Source organism: Pimephales promelas, chromosome 2 (assembly GCF_988280905.1).
Source record: "Pimephales promelas chromosome 2, fPimPro1.hap1.1, whole genome shotgun sequence".
In the NCBI taxonomy this organism is placed as follows: Eukaryota; Metazoa; Chordata; class Actinopteri; order Cypriniformes; family Leuciscidae; genus Pimephales; species Pimephales promelas.
The window spans coordinates 27,777,090-27,790,983 of NC_142770.1; the positions used below are offsets into that span (position 1 = coordinate 27,777,090).

The 13,894-nt window shown below is 46.4% G+C and overlaps 9 non-coding genes and 1 pseudogene across 9 annotated transcripts; all 10 read right to left on the bottom strand.

Annotated features, from left to right (window-relative positions):
• Window positions 1–209: 209 nt before the first annotated feature.
• On the bottom strand, window positions 210–386 carry LOC120480969 (U1 spliceosomal RNA; annotated as a pseudogene).
• A 5,461-nt stretch (window positions 387–5,847) lies between these two features.
• LOC148996162 (U2 spliceosomal RNA) lies at window positions 5,848–6,038 on the bottom strand. Its single transcript, XR_016148318.1, has one exon. It is a non-coding gene; the product is annotated as a U2 spliceosomal RNA (small nuclear RNA).
• A 1,111-nt stretch (window positions 6,039–7,149) lies between these two features.
• On the bottom strand, window positions 7,150–7,314 carry LOC148996163 (U1 spliceosomal RNA). The gene has a single exon (XR_016148888.1). It is a non-coding gene; the product is annotated as a U1 spliceosomal RNA (small nuclear RNA).
• Window positions 7,315–7,646: 332 nt separating this feature from the next.
• LOC148996164 (U2 spliceosomal RNA) lies at window positions 7,647–7,837 on the bottom strand. Its single transcript, XR_016148319.1, has one exon. It is a non-coding gene; the product is annotated as a U2 spliceosomal RNA (small nuclear RNA).
• Window positions 7,838–8,948: 1,111 nt separating this feature from the next.
• On the bottom strand, window positions 8,949–9,113 carry LOC148996165 (U1 spliceosomal RNA). The gene has a single exon (XR_016149009.1). It is a non-coding gene; the product is annotated as a U1 spliceosomal RNA (small nuclear RNA).
• Window positions 9,114–9,445: 332 nt separating this feature from the next.
• On the bottom strand, window positions 9,446–9,636 carry LOC148996166 (U2 spliceosomal RNA). The gene has a single exon (XR_016148320.1). It is a non-coding gene; the product is annotated as a U2 spliceosomal RNA (small nuclear RNA).
• Window positions 9,637–10,747: 1,111 nt separating this feature from the next.
• On the bottom strand, window positions 10,748–10,912 carry LOC148996167 (U1 spliceosomal RNA). Its single transcript, XR_016149051.1, has one exon. It is a non-coding gene; the product is annotated as a U1 spliceosomal RNA (small nuclear RNA).
• A 332-nt stretch (window positions 10,913–11,244) lies between these two features.
• On the bottom strand, window positions 11,245–11,435 carry LOC148996168 (U2 spliceosomal RNA). Its single transcript, XR_016148321.1, has one exon. It is a non-coding gene; the product is annotated as a U2 spliceosomal RNA (small nuclear RNA).
• Window positions 11,436–12,546: 1,111 nt separating this feature from the next.
• Window positions 12,547–12,711, bottom strand: LOC148996169 (U1 spliceosomal RNA). The gene has a single exon (XR_016149062.1). It is a non-coding gene; the product is annotated as a U1 spliceosomal RNA (small nuclear RNA).
• A 332-nt stretch (window positions 12,712–13,043) lies between these two features.
• Window positions 13,044–13,234, bottom strand: LOC148996170 (U2 spliceosomal RNA). Its single transcript, XR_016148322.1, has one exon. It is a non-coding gene; the product is annotated as a U2 spliceosomal RNA (small nuclear RNA).
• Window positions 13,235–13,894: the final 660 nt, after the last annotated feature.

Consider the following 13,894-nt stretch of genomic DNA (forward strand, 5'->3'; position numbering starts at 1 on the left):
TCAAATATTGGAGACTATTTGAAGAATTGAGGAGAAAAAAGAAAACCCTCCTCACACAGACCGGTCCTAGACTGTTTCGTATCTCTCGAGCAACCGCCGCAGTTCAACTCTCTGGACTGCCTCTGGATATTGAAGAAGTGGAGAAAAAAAACAAAACAAAAGAACCTCAAGTGGAGCTTTAACAATCTGCCCTTTTAACCAGTGTTGTCCAGGGGAGAGCGCGAACGCAGTCCCCCACTACCATAAATTATGCAGTCGAGATTCCCACATTTGGGGAATTCGCAGGGGTCAGCACAACCCAGAGTGCAATGGCCGAGCCTCGCCCTGGGTGAACCTTTTTTTTTTTTTTTTTTTTTTTTTTTCTTTCTTTCCAGCTCAGAAAGGATTCACTTGAGTCCTATAGAATACGCATAGTATTCATATACACCGAATCCATTCATCATATGCTGTAATCTTTTTTAATTTTTTTAAATAATTTTGTTATTTCCTTTTTTTTTCTTTTTTTTTCAAATTATGGTTAAAAAAAAAAGTTCAATTTCCGACACCATACAACATAAAACATACCATACACAATACAACATGATACATATTCCTCAAATCCATCAAAAGGACTTCGAAATTTCATCTTGTAAGTAGAAAAAAATTGGGGATTTGATTGAAACTTTCCATTTCTTAATAGTTTCAATCAGGGAAAGAGTTTTCCTGTCTTTTAATACATAGTCTCTGATTGTGACAAGGCTTGAAGAGATCACTGTTTCTGCAGGTATATCATAACCTTTAAAACAAGAAATATTCCTTGCTTTCCATAACCCTTCTTTAATGACATTAATAGCTATCCACCATCTTATCCAATCATCCGAGTTCATATTATTCAATTCTCCATACAATATATCCGATTCAGTTGGAAATCTGTATAATTCTACCATCCATTCTCGTACTAAGGACCAGACCTCTCTAGCATATTTGCAAAAATAAAACAAGTGGCTAATAGACTCGTCTTCTCCACACCTAAACTTAGGGCATCGTGAGCTCCTTGACATGTTTCTTTTTTCCAAAAAAACACGAGTAGGTAAGCATTGATGGACCACTTGCCAAGCGATATCTTTATGGGAATTAAACAGGGAGCTATTATCTACATTCTTCCAGACTGTAACACAGTCAGATTCAGTAAGATTTCCTACTGGGGTAATTCTCTCTAATCCTGGATATAACTTCTCTTGAATAGTTACTCTGTTTAATTTCTCAATAGGGATGTGAGGGGTTGTCACTTTCCTCAAAAGGGATAGCACCTTATCATACATTTCAGGTCTATATTCGGCATGTGGAGTATTTTGCGAGAGTCTCATTCCCCAAGCATTAGCGACCTGTTGACCTATCCAAAGTTTGGCGAAACAATGCCATAAGATGCCTTGGTTCTCTGTCAGACAGGCTTTTAAAATAGGTGTAATGAACATAGAAACCAGTTTGGACCCCAATTCTGGGACTGCCATCCCTCCTTTGCTTATTGGCTTATACAGTATTTCTCGTCTAATTTTTTCATGCTGTGAACTCCAGAAAAAACTAAACAAGGCCTTCCTAATAGATCTTATAAACTGTATTGGTGCCGGGAAAGTTGAGGCTAAAAAAGTAAGAGAGGCCAAAATCTCTGCATTAATTATCAGCACTTTCCCTCTCAGAGTAAGGTCTCGCTCTTTCCATTGCTTCAGTTTCCACTTTATTTTATTAAGTCTATAATCCCAATTTATCTTATCCATGTCTTTCCCCACAAAAAGGCCCAGAATTTTAATGGATTTTACCTGTTTTTTAAAGCCCAAATTTAATTGAGGCTCTTTCCAACCCGAGTACAGAACCTCTGTCTTGGATTTATTAATCTTAGCTCCTGTAGCTAGAGCGAACCTCTCACAAGTTTCCAGCGTTTCTTTTATGGAATTATTATCCGTGAGGAAAAGTGTTAAATCGTCCATATAAAGAGAAACTTTGGCCACTCTACCTGAACCACCTGGAATTGGAAAGCCCCTAATCCTAGGGTTCCGTCTAAGAGTACAGGCCAATGGCTCAATTGCCAAAACAAACAACAGTGGGGACAAACTACAACCCTGACGCACACCCGAACAAACATCGAATGGCTCTGACAAGTGCCCATTCACCAAAACTCTACTTTGGCAACCTGCATACAATAGGCTGATCCATGCACAAATGGTTGAGCTAAAGCCCAAACGCTTCAGCAATGTATGTAAATAATGATGGTCTATGCTATCAAAGGCCTTTTCCAGGTCAAGGCCCAAAATTGCCAGAGATAGTTTACGTTCTTGTGCGTACAGGTATATATCTCTTGCTAATGCTAGATTATCTTGTATAGATCTCCCTTTAATCCCGCATGTTTGGTCATTGCTGATAAATTTTGGCATATCAGGCTGGAGCTTAAAAAAGAGCGCCTTGGACAAGATTTTTACATCTACTCCTAACAAGGTCAAAGGTCGCCAATTTTTTAGCTCCTGTCTATCGCCTTTCTTGAACAACAAGGAGATAACTCCTTCTCTTAAAGAAGACGGAAGTTTTCCTATGTGTAGGCTTTCCATAAACATCCTCAACAAAGGTTCTTTTAACTCTTCCCAAAAGGTTGTATAAAATTCCTTTGGTAGCCCATCCGCTCCTGGGCATTTATTGTTACTCATACTTCTAACTGCTTTGGTCAAATCCTCTACACATAGGTTTATGTCATCAATTCTCAAATCTCCTTGAGTGTTACTATCCATTTCAGAAAGGAAAGCAACAATTTCATCATTTTTCCTATTTTTTGAGCTATACAAGTTCTTATAAAAGGAGAAGACATGAGATACTATATTGTGTGTGCCTGTTATTACTTTGTTCTCTTGGGTTTTTATAGAATCTAAACTTTGGGATCCAGTAAGCTTCCTAAAAAAATATCTAGTGCATTTTTCATTGGATTCAAAATGCTGAACTCTACTCCTTATAATGTAGGTCTTGTTCTTATCAGCCATTATTTTAGCCATTTCTCTCTTAAGTTTTGCAATATCATCTGCCACATTAAATCCCGAAAGAGACATTGTGTACAGAGTTTGTAGATCTCTCTGACATTTCTTAAACCGATAATTATTTTTTGATGTAATTTTCTTGCTTTTCTTTATAAAAAACTCCTTTATTCTAATTTTAAGATCCTGCCACCAATCACCTATTGAAGAATATATGTCTTGCAGTGATTCCCATTGGTATAACATTCCTTTCAATTCTTGTACAACTTTAGGATTTTCTAGCAAGCTTGTATTTAACTTCCATAATCCTTGGCCTCTCATATTACTACCACATACATCTAATACACAATCCAATTTGGCATGGTCAGAAAAAAAAACAGGTTTCACAGAGGCTTCTATTACCTCAATTGCTGGTGAAGAAAAGAAAAAATCAATACGGGAAGAGGAAGATCCATTAGACCAAGTGAAACCAGGGATATTAGGGTTCTGAGTTCTAAAAACATCTGTAAGTTGGAAGTCCTTAAGAATGTCTGTGAGATCTACAGAGCTAGAATCGAGTTTTACTGTTCTTGTTGATTTCCTGTCTTCTTTTGCTATTATACAGTTGAAATCTCCCCCCATAATCACTTCATGTCCACAAAAAAGTAATGAAGCTATATCTTTCAAAACTTCTTTTCGTTCTTGTAAGTCTGGAGGACAATATACATTAATTATACGAAGGAGTATCCCATTCAATCTTACATCCACATACATAAGTCTCCCATTGACCAGTTCCTTGACCTGATGGATCTCAAATTGCCAACCTCTAAAGAGAATGCTCACTCCAGAAGACCTATTCTTATTATCCCCAGACCATAAGGAATGACCATATTTCCACTTATCTTGGAAGGATCTATAATTAGGTTTATAAGGTAGATTACACTCTTGAAGGAGGGCAATATCGTGACCTTCGTTATATAAAAAGGAAAACACAGAGGAGCATTTAACCGGGTCATTTAAACCTCTAGTATTAATGGATGTAATCGATAAACGCATAACCTAGAGGGGAGAAGGTTACGTAGGAGACGTCACGTTGCTCTTTGGCCTTTTTCTTTTCTTTTCCCTCTTAGATCGTGAAGGTGATTCTTTTGGTAATGCCACTTCTTTCATTTGGGTGGTGGTTGAAAAACTTTCAATTTCGTCAAAGTCCAAGAAGGGTGTAGAGTTGGATGACCAGTCAGCTACTTCTTCATGTTCCTGTATAGAATGTTTGTTGTCATTTGGAGTGGACTCTGGTGTTGGAGTTTCAGATAGAAGAGATAAGGACATAGGAAAAGCCTCAGCTACCTCCAAGAGGATGTTCCGTCTTGGTTTTTGGCCTTCCTTATCTGGCGTTGATACCATAGCATCCATTGCAATTTCTGGTTCTTCAACTGGAAGGTCCTTTTGTGTTTCTTCCTCTGTTCTCTTGTTAACATTAGGTTCCAAGGGGGAAAAAAGAACTCTTGACAAGTCTATCAGATCTTCTTTTAGAGAGGAGGGTGCAGGGACTTCGACTAATCCATGAGGATGTAGTGAAGGACTTATACTAGGTTCTCCCTGTGTAATCGTAACATCCTGGGCACCATCTTGATGGGTTACAAAGGGAAATCCACTTCTGATGTTGTTTTCTGGGTCTTCAAAATCCACCATATTCCGTCCTTCTTCACGATCTTGTTGTTTTATTTTGTTGGAGTAAGCATGAGGGCAATCACGAAACCTATGATCTTCGGCCCCGCATAGGTTGCATTTCTTTGGTAGCTGACAATCCTTAGAGCTATGGTCTTTACTATTACAGTGTCTGCAGATTACCATTTCACAATTCGCTGCTATATGGTTCAAGGAGCCACATTTCCTACATTCCTTTGGTTGCCCATTATAGAAAACATAGCCCCTAATTGGGCCTAATTGGATTAGTGCGGGCAGGTGATGGTAATTACCTTCTGCATCTTTCCTCAAACGTACTTGGAATTTGGAAGCTCCAGTCTTTATCCCATCCTCATCTCTCATCAAAGAAGTATTTAAGATGGTACAGTGCATAGAGAGCCAAGTGGTAACATCTTCAATTTTAATCCTTTCAGAATGTATCAAGACAGTCACAGTTCTGATATCTCTTTCAGATAAAGGGGTCAAGAGAATTTTCTGGAAACAAGGAGTTGTGCTCTTCTTGGAATTAAATCTATTCACACAGAGTTCATAAGAAGAAAAGGTGGTAAAAACCACTTCAAAAATCTTCCTACCAGGAAAGGCAAAGATGTAATCCAGTTGTGAGGGTTGAAAACCGAGTTCTGTCTGTAATATTCTCCTACTGAAATTCAGTCGGTCCATCTCCAGTCCTTCCAGTAACTCGAATTTGACCGTATTCCTTCGCACCAAAACGGTCGACATGTTGTTCTATTAGGTATTAAACCCAAGCAAAAAACGAGAAAACAGAACAATCAGCAATAGGCCGCCCTGGGTGAACCACCTTCCTGATCATGGTGTCTCCCCTGCCAGGTAAGTATGAATTCCCAGGCCTTCAGTCAGAAGCACCCTGTCCCTCTCCCCAATCCTCACCAGCGGTTTGCCAGTCAAAAAAGGGGCTTTTTTTTTTTTTTTTGCACGCTCCGCATCCGGCTCCATGAGCCATAAATGTACATAATGCGCCGTCCCCGAATAGTGGACGGATCAGATGTTAAACCGACAGAGGAACAGGGGTTCCTTTTTGTCTTGTTTTTACACCACAATTCTACCCAGGCTAGTATAGCACATGATCACCTACAACACCCACTCACACTAGCTCCATTATCACCGTCTGCCACACAAGACCACTACATTTCTTTCATTGAACACTTTAGGAGGGTGCACCGTTCCCAGAAGTACTGCAATACCGGGTCGATGCGTGGAGTGGACGGAGCAAGCCCCTATTCCATCTCCCAGGACCAAAAATCAATTTAATATGTGGTGCCCGGGTAGGGCACGTATCAGATATTAAACTGATAAGAACAGATACTACACTTGATCTTAGCCAAAAGGCCGAGAAGCGATGACGCAGCGACGCCGAGGCGGGGGAGCCGGCAAAGGCCACGCCCACCTGGGCCGCGGCGAGAGGGTCTAAGGTCGCCGGCAAACAAGCTCAGCTCAGATTGGTTGACACCGAAAATGGATCACAACAGAGTGCACAGCAAAGACACTCTGGAGTGCAACCTGGGATTTTGGATCATCAACATTCCGCCTTAAAAGTGAGCGGGCAGACCAAAGCGTCCGTGGTAGAGACTTGAAACTCTGAGGGATGGTAGGACCGGCCCGGTACTACAACCTCACCAAGGCTCGCCCCGATCGGCCCCAAGGTGGCGCTGCAGCGATCAAAAGTACGAAATGGCTCGTAACTCCTCGACCGTCGGTCGCAGACCCAAGTGTCTTACATCACCGGAATCCTTGGCTCGAGCCGAACAAGATGCATGCCTCGGATTGGGTGGTCGCGCTGGCGAGATTTTCGGGTATTTTGGATTTTCTGAAAAACCTACTTTTGCACACTAGTCCTAGGTTTTTTGCCCGATCTGACCCAAACCGGTGCAGAAAGATTCTCTGGAGTCTGACTGCCAACAGGGATCGGGAAACAGTTGGAATTTCCATCCACGTTGGCGACGGTACGCCAAAACGTTGGGGGTGGGCGAGGCGGGCTTTACTTGAACGGCTATAACTCTCCAACGGAATGAGACAATTGCACCCAACTCGGTACACCTGTGTACGGGCTCAGCCCGTGGTCACGTGAAGAGGAATGCGGCGACTGGCCACTTGGTGGCGCTGTAAACAGAAAAAAACACAACATGGGTGGCTGTGTATCACGTGACGTTTCACACGTGCACAATGTTTTCATACCACATGATAGAACTCCTCATTCCGAACAACTTTGCCTCCAGGACAACTGCTGTGAACTAAGTCGTCCGTCAAATATTGGAGACTATTTGAAGAATTGAGGAGAAAAAAGAAAACCCTCCTCACACAGACCGGTCCTAGACTGTTTCGTATCTCTCGAGCAACCGCCGCAGTTCAACTCTCTGGACTGCCTCTGGATATTGAAGAAGTGGAGAAAAAAAACAAAACAAAAGAACCTCAAGTGGAGCTTTAACAATCTGCCCTTTTAACCAGTGTTGTCCAGGGGAGAGCGCGAACGCAGTCCCCCACTACCATAAATTATGCAGTCGAGATTCCCACATTTGGGGAATTCGCAGGGGTCAGCACAACCCAGAGTGCAATGGCCGAGCCTCGCCCTGGGTGAACCACCTTCCTGATCATGGTGTCTCCCCTGCCAGGTAAGTATGAATTCCCAGGCCTTCAGTCAGAAGCACCCTGTCCCTCTCCCCAATCCTCACCAGCGGTTTGCCAGTCAAAAAAGGGGCTTTTTTTTTTTTTTTTGCACGCTCCGCATCCGGCTCCATGAGCCATAAATGTACATAATGCGCCGTCCCCGAATAGTGGACGGATCAGATGTTAAACCGACAGAGGAACAGGGGTTCCTTTTTGTCTTGTTTTTACACCACAATTCTACCCAGGCTAGTATAGCACATGATCACCTACAACACCCACTCACACTAGCTCCATTATCACCGTCTGCCACACAAGACCACTACATTTCTTTCATTGAACACTTTAGGAGGGTGCACCGTTCCCAGAAGTACTGCAATACCGGGTCGATGCGTGGAGTGGACGGAGCAAGCCCCTATTCCATCTCCCAGGACCAAAAATCAATTTAATATGTGGTGCCCGGGTAGGGCACGTATCAGATATTAAACTGATAAGAACAGATACTACACTTGATCTTAGCCAAAAGGCCGAGAAGCGATGACGCAGCGACGCCGAGGCGGGGGAGCCGGCAAAGGCCACGCCCACCTGGGCCGCGGCGAGAGGGTCTAAGGTCGCCGGCAAACAAGCTCAGCTCAGATTGGTTGACACCGAAAATGGATCACAACAGAGTGCACAGCAAAGACACTCTGGAGTGCAACCTGGGATTTTGGATCATCAACATTCCGCCTTAAAAGTGAGCGGGCAGACCAAAGCGTCCGTGGTAGAGACTTGAAACTCTGAGGGATGGTAGGACCGGCCCGGTACTACAACCTCACCAAGGCTCGCCCCGATCGGCCCCAAGGTGGCGCTGCAGCGATCAAAAGTACGAAATGGCTCGTAACTCCTCGACCGTCGGTCGCAGACCCAAGTGTCTTACATCACCGGAATCCTTGGCTCGAGCCGAACAAGATGCATGCCTCGGATTGGGTGGTCGCGCTGGCGAGATTTTCGGGTATTTTGGATTTTCTGAAAAACCTACTTTTGCACACTAGTCCTAGGTTTTTTGCCCGATCTGACCCAAACCGGTGCAGAAAGATTCTCTGGAGTCTGACTGCCAACAGGGATCGGGAAACAGTTGGAATTTCCATCCACGTTGGCGACGGTACGCCAAAACGTTGGGGGTGGGCGAGGCGGGCTTTACTTGAACGGCTATAACTCTCCAACGGAATGAGACAATTGCACCCAACTCGGTACACCTGTGTACGGGCTCAGCCCGTGGTCACGTGAAGAGGAATGCGGCGACTGGCCACTTGGTGGCGCTGTAAACAGAAAAAAACACAACATGGGTGGCTGTGTATCACGTGACGTTTCACACGTGCACAATGTTTTCATACCACATGATAGAACTCCTCATTCCGAACAACTTTGCCTCCAGGACAACTGCTGTGAACTAAGTCGTCCGTCAAATATTGGAGACTATTTGAAGAATTGAGGAGAAAAAAGAAAACCCTCCTCACACAGACCGGTCCTAGACTGTTTCGTATCTCTCGAGCAACCGCCGCAGTTCAACTCTCTGGACTGCCTCTGGATATTGAAGAAGTGGAGAAAAAAAACAAAACAAAAGAACCTCAAGTGGAGCTTTAACAATCTGCCCTTTTAACCAGTGTTGTCCAGGGGAGAGCGCGAACGCAGTCCCCCACTACCATAAATTATGCAGTCGAGATTCCCACATTTGGGGAATTCGCAGGGGTCAGCACAACCCAGAGTGCAATGGCCGAGCCTCGCCCTGGGTGAACCACCTTCCTGATCATGGTGTCTCCCCTGCCAGGTAAGTATGAATTCCCAGGCCTTCAGTCAGAAGCACCCTGTCCCTCTCCCCAATCCTCACCAGCGGTTTGCCAGTCAAAAAAGGGGCTTTTTTTTTTTTTTTTGCACGCTCCGCATCCGGCTCCATGAGCCATAAATGTACATAATGCGCCGTCCCCGAATAGTGGACGGATCAGATGTTAAACCGACAGAGGAACAGGGGTTCCTTTTTGTCTTGTTTTTACACCACAATTCTACCCAGGCTAGTATAGCACATGATCACCTACAACACCCACTCACACTAGCTCCATTATCACCGTCTGCCACACAAGACCACTACATTTCTTTCATTGAACACTTTAGGAGGGTGCACCGTTCCCAGAAGTACTGCAATACCGGGTCGATGCGTGGAGTGGACGGAGCAAGCCCCTATTCCATCTCCCAGGACCAAAAATCAATTTAATATGTGGTGCCCGGGTAGGGCACGTATCAGATATTAAACTGATAAGAACAGATACTACACTTGATCTTAGCCAAAAGGCCGAGAAGCGATGACGCAGCGACGCCGAGGCGGGGGAGCCGGCAAAGGCCACGCCCACCTGGGCCGCGGCGAGAGGGTCTAAGGTCGCCGGCAAACAAGCTCAGCTCAGATTGGTTGACACCGAAAATGGATCACAACAGAGTGCACAGCAAAGACACTCTGGAGTGCAACCTGGGATTTTGGATCATCAACATTCCGCCTTAAAAGTGAGCGGGCAGACCAAAGCGTCCGTGGTAGAGACTTGAAACTCTGAGGGATGGTAGGACCGGCCCGGTACTACAACCTCACCAAGGCTCGCCCCGATCGGCCCCAAGGTGGCGCTGCAGCGATCAAAAGTACGAAATGGCTCGTAACTCCTCGACCGTCGGTCGCAGACCCAAGTGTCTTACATCACCGGAATCCTTGGCTCGAGCCAAACAAGATGCATGCCTCGGATTGGGTGGTCGCGCTGGCGAGATTTTCGGGTATTTTGGATTTTCTGAAAAACCTACTTTTGCACACTAGTCCTAGGTTTTTTGCCCGATCTGACCCAAACCGGTGCAGAAAGATTCTCTGGAGTCTGACTGCCAACAGGGATCGGGAAACAGTTGGAATTTCCATCCACGTTGGCGACGGTACGCCAAAACGTTGGGGGTGGGCGAGGCGGGCTTTACTTGAACGGCTATAACTCTCCAACGGAATGAGACAATTGCACCCAACTCGGTACACCTGTGTACGGGCTCAGCCCGTGGTCACGTGAAGAGGAATGCGGCGACTGGCCACTTGGTGGCGCTGTAAACAGAAAAAAACACAACATGGGTGGCTGTGTATCACGTGACGTTTCACACGTGCACAATGTTTTCATACCACATGATAGAACTCCTCATTCCGAACAACTTTGCCTCCAGGACAACTGCTGTGAACTAAGTCGTCCGTCAAATATTGGAGACTATTTGAAGAATTGAGGAGAAAAAAGAAAACCCTCCTCACACAGACCGGTCCTAGACTGTTTCGTATCTCTCGAGCAACCGCCGCAGTTCAACTCTCTGGACTGCCTCTGGATATTGAAGAAGTGGAGAAAAAAAACAAAACAAAAGAACCTCAAGTGGAGCTTTAACAATCTGCCCTTTTAACCAGTGTTGTCCAGGGGAGAGCGCGAACGCAGTCCCCCACTACCATAAATTATGCAGTCGAGATTCCCACATTTGGGGAATTCGCAGGGGTCAGCACAACCCAGAGTGCAATGGCCGAGCCTCGCCCTGGGTGAACCACCTTCCTGATCATGGTGTCTCCCCTGCCAGGTAAGTATGAATTCCCAGGCCTTCAGTCAGAAGCACCCTGTCCCTCTCCCCAATCCTCACCAGCGGTTTGCCAGTCAAAAAAGGGGCTTTTTTTTTTTTTTTTGCACGCTCCGCATCCGGCTCCATGAGCCATAAATGTACATAATGCGCCGTCCCCGAATAGTGGACGGATCAGATGTTAAACCGACAGAGGAACAGGGGTTCCTTTTTGTCTTGTTTTTACACCACAATTCTACCCAGGCTAGTATAGCACATGATCACCTACAACACCCACTCACACTAGCTCCATTATCACCGTCTGCCACACAAGACCACTACATTTCTTTCATTGAACACTTTAGGAGGGTGCACCGTTCCCAGAAGTACTGCAATACCGGGTCGATGCGTGGAGTGGACGGAGCAAGCCCCTATTCCATCTCCCAGGACCAAAAATCAATTTAATATGTGGTGCCCGGGTAGGGCACGTATCAGATATTAAACTGATAAGAACAGATACTACACTTGATCTTAGCCAAAAGGCCGAGAAGCGATGACGCAGCGACGCCGAGGCGGGGGAGCCGGCAAAGGCCACGCCCACCTGGGCCGCGGCGAGAGGGTCTAAGGTCGCCGGCAAACAAGCTCAGCTCAGATTGGTTGACACCGAAAATGGATCACAACAGAGTGCACAGCAAAGACACTCTGGAGTGCAACCTGGGATTTTGGATCATCAACATTCCGCCTTAAAAGTGAGCGGGCAGACCAAAGCGTCCGTGGTAGAGACTTGAAACTCTGAGGGATGGTAGGACCGGCCCGGTACTACAACCTCACCAAGGCTCGCCCCGATCGGCCCCAAGGTGGCGCTGCAGCGATCAAAAGTACGAAATGGCTCGTAACTCCTCGACCGTCGGTCGCAGACCCAAGTGTCTTACATCACCGGAATCCTTGGCTCGAGCCGAACAAGATGCATGCCTCGGATTGGGTGGTCGCGCTGGCGAGATTTTCGGGTATTTTGGATTTTCTGAAAAACCTACTTTTGCACACTAGTCCTAGGTTTTTTGCCCGATCTGACCCAAACCGGTGCAGAAAGATTCTCTGGAGTCTGACTGCCAACAGGGATCGGGAAACAGTTGGAATTTCCATCCACGTTGGCGACGGTACGCCAAAACGTTGGGGGTGGGCGAGGCGGGCTTTACTTGAACGGCTATAACTCTCCAACGGAATGAGACAATTGCACCCAACTCGGTACACCTGTGTACGGGCTCAGCCCGTGGTCACGTGAAGAGGAATGCGGCGACTGGCCACTTGGTGGCGCTGTAAACAGAAAAAAACACAACATGGGTGGCTGTGTATCACGTGACGTTTCACACGTGCACAATGTTTTCATACCACATGATAGAACTCCTCATTCCGAACAACTTTGCCTCCAGGACAACTGCTGTGAACTAAGTCGTCCGTCAAATATTGGAGACTATTTGAAGAATTGAGGAGAAAAAAGAAAACCCTCCTCACACAGACCGGTCCTAGACTGTTTCGTATCTCTCGAGCAACCGCCGCAGTTCAACTCTCTGGACTGCCTCTGGATATTGAAGAAGTGGAGAAAAAAAACAAAACAAAAGAACCTCAAGTGGAGCTTTAACAATCTGCCCTTTTAACCAGTGTTGTCCAGGGGAGAGCGCGAACGCAGTCCCCCACTACCATAAATTATGCAGTCGAGATTCCCACATTTGGGGAATTCGCAGGGGTCAGCACAACCCAGAGTGCAATGGCCGAGCCTCGCCCTGGGTGAACCACCTTCCTGATCATGGTGTCTCCCCTGCCAGGTAAGTATGAATTCCCAGGCCTTCAGTCAGAAGCACCCTGTCCCTCTCCCCAATCCTCACCAGCGGTTTGCCAGTCAAAAAAGGGGCTTTTTTTTTTTTTTTTGCACGCTCCGCATCCGGCTCCATGAGCCATAAATGTACATAATGCGCCGTCCCCGAATAGTGGACGGATCAGATGTTAAACCGACAGAGGAACAGGGGTTCCTTTTTGTCTTGTTTTTACACCACAATTCTACCCAGGCTAGTATAGCACATGATCACCTACAACACCCACTCACACTAGCTCCATTATCACCGTCTGCCACACAAGACCACTACATTTCTTTCATTGAACACTTTAGGAGGGTGCACCGTTCCCAGAAGTACTGCAATACCGGGTCGATGCGTGGAGTGGACGGAGCAAGCCCCTATTCCATCTCCCAGGACCAAAAATCAATTTAATATGTGGTGCCCGGGTAGGGCACGTATCAGATATTAAACTGATAAGAACAGATACTACACTTGATCTTAGCCAAAAGGCCGAGAAGCGATGACGCAGCGACGCCGAGGCGGGGGAGCCGGCAAAGGCCACGCCCACCTGGGCCGCGGCGAGAGGGTCTAAGGTCGCCGGCAAACAAGCTCAGCTCAGATTGGTTGACACCGAAAATGGATCACAACAGAGTGCACAGCAAAGACACTCTGGAGTGCAACCTGGGATTTTGGATCATCAACATTCCGCCTTAAAAGTGAGCGGGCAGACCAAAGCGTCCGTGGTAGAGACTTGAAACTCTGAGGGATGGTAGGACCGGCCCGGTACTACAACCTCACCAAGGCTCGCCCCGATCGGCCCCAAGGTGGCGCTGCAGCGATCAAAAGTACGAAATGGCTCGTAACTCCTCGACCGTCGGTCGCAGACCCAAGTGTCTTACATCACCGGAATCCTTGGCTCGAGCCGAACAAGATGCATGCCTCGGATTGGGTGGTCGCGCTGGCGAGATTTTCGGGTATTTTGGATTTTCTGAAAAACCTACTTTTGCACACTAGTCCTAGGTTTTTTGCCCGATCTGACCCAAACCGGTGCAGAAAGATTCTCTGGAGTCTGACTGCCAACAGGGATCGGGAAACAGTTGGAATTTCCATCCACGTTGGCGACGGTACGCCAAAACGTTGGGGGTGGGCGAGGCGGGCTTTACTTGAACGGCTATAACTCTC